This window comes from Lontra canadensis, unplaced genomic scaffold, assembly GCF_010015895.1.
Source record: "Lontra canadensis isolate GAN:19392208 unplaced genomic scaffold, GSC_riverotter_1.0 scaffold25, whole genome shotgun sequence".
NCBI lineage: Eukaryota > Metazoa > Chordata > Mammalia > Carnivora > Mustelidae > Lontra > Lontra canadensis.
In genome coordinates, this window is record NW_022631019.1 from 11,024,407 (window position 1) to 11,030,921 (window position 6,515).

At 43.1% G+C, this 6,515-nt stretch overlaps 1 non-coding gene across 1 annotated transcript; it reads right to left on the minus strand.

The window, feature by feature from the left end:
* Window positions 1-376: 376 nt before the first annotated feature.
* On the minus strand, window positions 377-509 carry LOC116871418. Its single transcript, XR_004383389.1, has one exon. It is a non-coding gene; the product is annotated as a small nucleolar RNA SNORA70 (small nucleolar RNA).
* Between the last annotated feature and the right edge of the window lie 6,006 nt (window positions 510-6,515).

The following is a 6,515-nucleotide window of genomic DNA, read 5'->3' on the forward strand; positions in this document are numbered from 1 at the left end:
AGGTTCTCATGAGCGCAGGGCATGCTGTTTATTCAGAGGGGCCACCATTAGTGGTGTATTTAACCCCATGGCCACCTGGGATGGGCTTTTCAGCCACCATGTCTGTACATCCATTCACAATAAACCCAGGAAAACCCCACTTCTTGAAGATGTGGCTCTTCCTGCCTGTGGCCAGGGAATTTGAACTTTGCCCTGGTTAGAGCCTCAATCACATGCCTCTTGGTAGCTCAGTCACATGTTCTGCAGGTTGACAGGGATGGACGTGATGACCTGGCGGATGTGGACCCTGATCACTGTGCCCTGAGGCTTTCCAAAGGCACCTGCTTTCCTGTCTTGGGCCTAGACGTGGGAGAGCATGAGGTCAGACACGAATGTCCACTGTCTCCAAGGTCCCCTGAAGCAACTCATACAGGCAACAGGCTGCACATACTACCAAGGAGGGCACTGTTTGCAGCCATTGCACCTTGGGCCCCATGGGGAAAGAGCACATTTGGCTTAACTGGCTGCAGACAGATGAACCATTTTATATGCCCATCCAAAGTCAGTTCCTTCCTGTATGCAGGCACTGCATTCCTTCTCCCCTACTTAAGAACATAGATCCAGTCAAATTTTCCTGCCCACATCAATTGTCTACTGTGTATAAGCAGAGTTATAAAAAAGTATTGTAGGAGTGCCTTGGTGGCTCATTTGGTTAAGCGTCCGACTCTTGGTTTTGGCTCAGGTCATGATCTCAGGGTCTTGGAATTGAGCCCCATGTTCGGCTCTCTGCTCAGCAGGGAGGCTGCTTCTCTCTTTCCCTCTGGCTGCTGCTCTCTGCTTGTGCACACTTTCTCTCTGCCAAATAAATAAATAAAGTCTTTTTTTTTTAAATAAAGATAAGTTCAAATATTCAGAAGATTTGTCAAGAAAAACAGAAAACCCAAAAACTTGTTCTGTTTTTCTCCAAAAGGTAGAAATATGACCAATGGTTAGAAACATCCAGCATGGCGGGTGCCTGGGTGGCTCAGTCAGTTAAGCGTTTGCCTTCGGCTCAGGTCATGATCCCGGGGTCCTGGGATTGAGCCCCGCATCGGCTCCCTGCTCAAAGGGAAGTCTGCATCTTCCTCTCCCTCTGCCTTCTTCATTCTCCCCCTCCCTTGCTCATGCTCTCTCATGTGCGTTCTCTAATAAACAAATGAAATCTTTAAAAAACAAACAAAACATCTACCATGATATTCGTGCAAATAATTTCAATATCTCCAATATAACAGATGTTACACTTTTTCAAAATAAGAAAGGAGATATGGGGGTGCCTGGCTGGCTCCCTTTGGTTGAGCACATGACTCTTGATCTTGGGGTCATGAGTTCAAGACCCACATGGGGCATAGAGCCTACTAAAGAATAAATAAATAAGAAGAAAGGAGATATGTCTTTTTAAAAATGTAGTACTCTTGGACCTCTGAAGGAAGTCAGATATTCATGATATATCCTCTGTGCCAGCAACTGATGCCCTCATACCGCCGGAAATAAATCTCACGTCAAATAACTGGTTTTCGAAGGAAATGGCCTTTTGTTCCTCAGCTATATTTAAGTTCTACATCAGTGATTTTCAGGAGGTGTGAGAAAGTTCCACAAGGTAGATGTACCAGAATGCCCTAGGATTCTGACATTCTGCTGTAGGGAGACATTTGTCCTCAGATGCCAAATGAATCACTACAGAAAAAATCAGGGTAACTGACAGAAGCACAGTGTGTTCTGGGACAAGGGAAAAACAGTTTAAGACTACATAAGCTAGCCAGTGCATCATTTCGTGAGTATTAGGAAACACAAACAACTGTATGATATTCTAGGTTGCATCCAAATTAAAAAATACTTCCATTTTAAGATTTTATTTATTTGACAGAGAGAGAGACAGAGTTCAAGGAAGGGGGGCTGCAGAGGCTCTGGGCCCCTGGTCTGCAAAGGCTCTGGGCTCTCAGCTGATTAGGGAGCCCAATCTGGGGACTTAGTCCCAAGAGCCTGGGATGAGGACGTGAGCCGAAGGCAGACACTTAACCAACTGAGCCACCCAAATTGAGAAATACTTCCAAATAGAGATGGTTTCAGGGACTATTCAGCATAAATAGTTCAGAATAAAGTACACATAATACTTTATATATGTATTTTATCACATGCGCCTCTAAGAAATGATAAGGTAATGTGATTGAAAATAAAAAATTTGGGGCTCCTGTGTGGCTCAGTTGGTTAGGCGGCTGCTTTTGGCCTGGGTCATGATCCCAGGGTCCTGGGATCAAGCCCCACATTGGGCTCCTTGCTCCGCGGGAGCCTGCTTCTCCGTCTCCCTCTGCCTGCTGCTCTCCCTTCTTGTTCTCTCTCTGTCAAATAAATGAAGAGCAGATCTTAAAAAAATTTTTTTAATTGACCTATGTTTATCAATGGACAGGATTCTAACAATGGAGCTCAAGCCCAGGATGATAAATATGTCTTCAAATAGAGCACACAGCCAATCTAGTTAACTGTCACTCGCTGGGGACTGCTGTGACTAGAGCAGGTTCAGAGAGGACAGGTGCAGGGAAACCTACTGAAAGGAAACACCAGGGCAGCTCACTCTTAAGACATTACCATTCCTGTGACAGAGTCAATTTGCCATCATTTACAGGAAGTCCAACAAAATCTGCAGAGTCATCAGGGATTATTGGGGTACACGCTTGAGAAACCAGGGCAAAGTCTGCTTTGTTGCATCTCTAAGCATTGCATGATTGGCTGAATCACAGACTAGTGGTGAGCACTGCTGGTTATATAAATTCCAGGAAAAGCTCTCTGCTACATTCTTTGTCCTACTGACCAAATTCTTCCAAGTACTGACCAAACTCCATGTTCAGAATTTGCAGAGTGTATCAGAGAGAGAGATGAACCATGAGAGACTATGGACCCTGGGAAACAAAGTGAGGGTTTCAGAGGGGAGGGGCGTGAGGGGGAGAGGGTGACAGGGTGATGGGCATTAAGGAGGGCACGTGCTGTGATGAGCATTAGGTGTTATATGTAACTAATGAATCAGTTGAACACTACATCAAAAACTAAGTAAGGTACTGGGGCGCCTGGGTGGCTCAGTGGGTTAAGCCTCTGCATTTGGCTCAGGTCATGGTCTCAAGGTCCTGGGATTGAGCCCCACCTCAGGCTCTCTGCTCGGCAGGGAGCCTGCTTCCACCTCTCTCTCTCTCTGCCTGCCTCTCTGCCTACTTGTGATCTGTCAAATAGATAAATAAAATCTTAAAAAAAAAAAAACCAAAAAACTAAGGTACTATACAGTGGCTAACTGAACATAATAAAAACATAAATTTAAAAGTAAGGATCTGGGGGCACCTGGGTGGCTCAGTGGGTTAGGCCTCTGCCTTGGGCTCGGGTCATGATCTCAGGGTCCTGGGATAGAGCCCCACATAGGGCTCTCTGCTCAGCAGGGAGCCTGCCCCCCCCACACTCTGCCCCGCCTCTCTGCCTACTTGTGATCTCTGTCAAGTAAGTAAATAAATGGAATCTTAAAAAAAAAAAAAAAAAAAAAAAAAGAATCTGCAGAGTTTATAGAAAGGTAGTAGTCTTTTTCCAAAGAAACTGTGTATTATTCATGTCATTATGGAACAGATACAAGGCGAGAAGCAGACCATATCCTGAGGGTGTAATAATTCTTCCAGAAGCCTGAAGGTATTGAGTTCCTGATTCTTGCACTGACCCAGGAACTTTCTGAAACAGAATGTACTTTCTACCATCACCAACCCTGGTACCTTCCCCTCTAAGTCTACAGCAGTATTTTTCCCAGAGTGACTCCAGAGTCACTGATTTTTTTTTTTTCCTTCAATCTAGTCCAGTCAAGCTCTTGCCCCACTGCTCCGCCCAAACTTCTCTTGTCAAGGTCACCGGTGACCTCTGCGGACGCTCCAACAGTCAGTCCTCCATCCTCATTTTAACCTCTTGGCTGCATTCCACAGTTGATAAGACTGATCACTCCCTCCTTCAGTTTCTTCCTCTGCCTTCCGGGGCACTACCCTCTCTGGGTTTTCCTCCTCCCTAACGCATTCGTTCCTTCAGTTGCTTTGCAAGTTCCTCACTTCTGAGACCTCTTTCTTTCTTTTTTAAAAAATTATTTTTATTAACATATATTATTTGCCCCAGGGGTACAGGTCTGTCAATCATCAGGGTTACACACTTCACAGCACTCACCATAGCACACACCCTCCCCATGTCCATAACCCAACCGCCCTATCCTACCCACCCCCTACCCCCCAGCAACCCTCACTTTGTTTTGTGAGATTAAGAGTCTCTTACGGTTTATCTCCCTCCCATCGTGTTTTTTTTCCCTTCCCTACCCCCCACAACCCCCCACCCTGCCTCTCAAATTCCGCATATCAGAGGGATCATATGATAATTGCCGAGACCTCTTTCTTAAGTGTCAAAGTGCCCCAGGGTTTTCCTGTTTTTTTTTTTTTTTCTTTTCCCCCTGCTGGTTTCCCTTGGTGACATCATCCAGTTTCAGACGTCAAATTCCATTCATATGCTGGCAACTCCAAACTCTCCTTCCCTCTGGTTTACTTGCTGTCTCTCTCTCCCTCTTTCTCTCAAGTGCACAGTCACATACACACAATATACACATATATCACCTAAATAATATATAAAAATATAGATCTTCAGGACTTCTTCCTGAACTCATATCCAGCAGCCTACCTAATGCCTCCAACTAAACATCTAATACCTCAAACTGAACATACTTAAAACTGAGATCTTAATACTGCTCTGCAAAATGGTTCTAGCCAGTGTTCCCTAGTTCAGTTGATGGCAACTTGATCTCTCTAGTTGCTCAGGTCAAATACCTCAGGCTCGTCTTTGACTCCTCTTTTTATCGACTCTATGTTTAATCCATCATCAAGGCCCTCTGGGTTTACCTTCAAAATAAATCCAGGATCCCCTTAGCCAGTGAAGCCAACCCTTTCTCCTCATGGGCTCCTGCTTCTAGCCTTATTTGTCTTTCTCCCCCTCCCACCGGCACCCCTGCATTCCCCACCCCAAGCCAATTCAGCTTCATGAGAACAGAGACCTGATTACTTCTTCAGTGACATAATATCCCAAGTACTTGGCACAAAGTTGATGCTCAAAAATTATTTGTTAAATAAACAAAGTAATAAAGATCTTGACTTTTTAGACGTCTTTTTGATGTCTATACAGGCCATTTAAACCATGACGCCAAACGATAAATCTACAGGTTTCATATAATCTGCACAATTATCAGGATAGAATCTTGTTATAGGGATGACCATCTATACCCGGACAAGATAAATGTTGGGTTGTTCCAGAGTCTTCTTTATTTTCGTAGATGTGTTTCTATTTTTTTAAGAAACATACTATTGGCTGCAAAGATTTTCTTTGAACGCCAACATTTCTGAAATGCCGAACTTCTGAGTTTTGCCTCAAAGGGAAAAGGCTATTACAGCATGTGGGAGTACTTCACCGCTGCCAAAAATATTTTGAAGAACTTCCCATATTACTAAAGTCTCTAAAAGAGTTTAAATTATCCTCACTAGGAAAAGGTCATTACGGTTACTGTTTTAAATTCCCACCTATGCTAGAATTTGGCATGAAAAGCTGTCCTTTCCTGGAACAATGGCTAGAGATCTTCAGTATTTCTACGTTGTTTAGAAAAGCTGCACACAATCTTCACTAAATGCCAAAAAAATAAGCCCAAGAGGCCTAGCACATGCCACGTAGATGCTGCCCTGGCTGTCTAAAGGATCTTGGTATAATTAAAGGTTCTGGTTAACATCCAATCTCTCTCAGGGAACACAAAATGCTACAAATTAGTTCAGAAGCACAGTTGAAAAAGAAAAACTACAGGAACAATCGATTGATCGTGGAATTCTCTAGTCCTGCATTGTTTGACAAAAGGAAACCAGTCCTAGGACTACATACAAAGCATTTTTACTCCAAGGGCAGATCATAAAATTGTTGTAATTCGGAATGTTTATTTGAACATGGCCTTCTACACGTTTAAAGTCCACCTGTTTAATACTGTTTGGGCTTTTTGGCTTAGGAAGCTGGAAAATGTTTTGAGGCCAACATTAGGGTCGGAAAGGAGTTTCCTGAATTTGCGTTCAACTGTTTTGCAAATGTTTGCCATTGATCATAAGGGAGAGGAGAACAGTGCGAAATACCACCCACTCTAAAGAAAATACAAATTGAAAATATTTTGTACAAAAAAAGGATGTGCTTTTAGCATTAAGTATAAGTTAAAGGTGTGAAATAAGAATGTTTTATAAATAAAAACAAATTCTAGGAATTAGAATTGTTAAATAGATCCTCTACATCTGTACAAAGTGAAAGGATTGTGCAATCATCCTCTAGTTTCAGCTGCCTGGCTGCTGAAGGCATAATGTTTTGTCTGTGTTATTAGGATAATCTGTCCTAATTCCCAATAAAATAGTTTCATACTACTTAATCTTGGTTGTGCAGGCAAAAAGTAACAGCATTTTCAAAACAATTATTTTCATAAA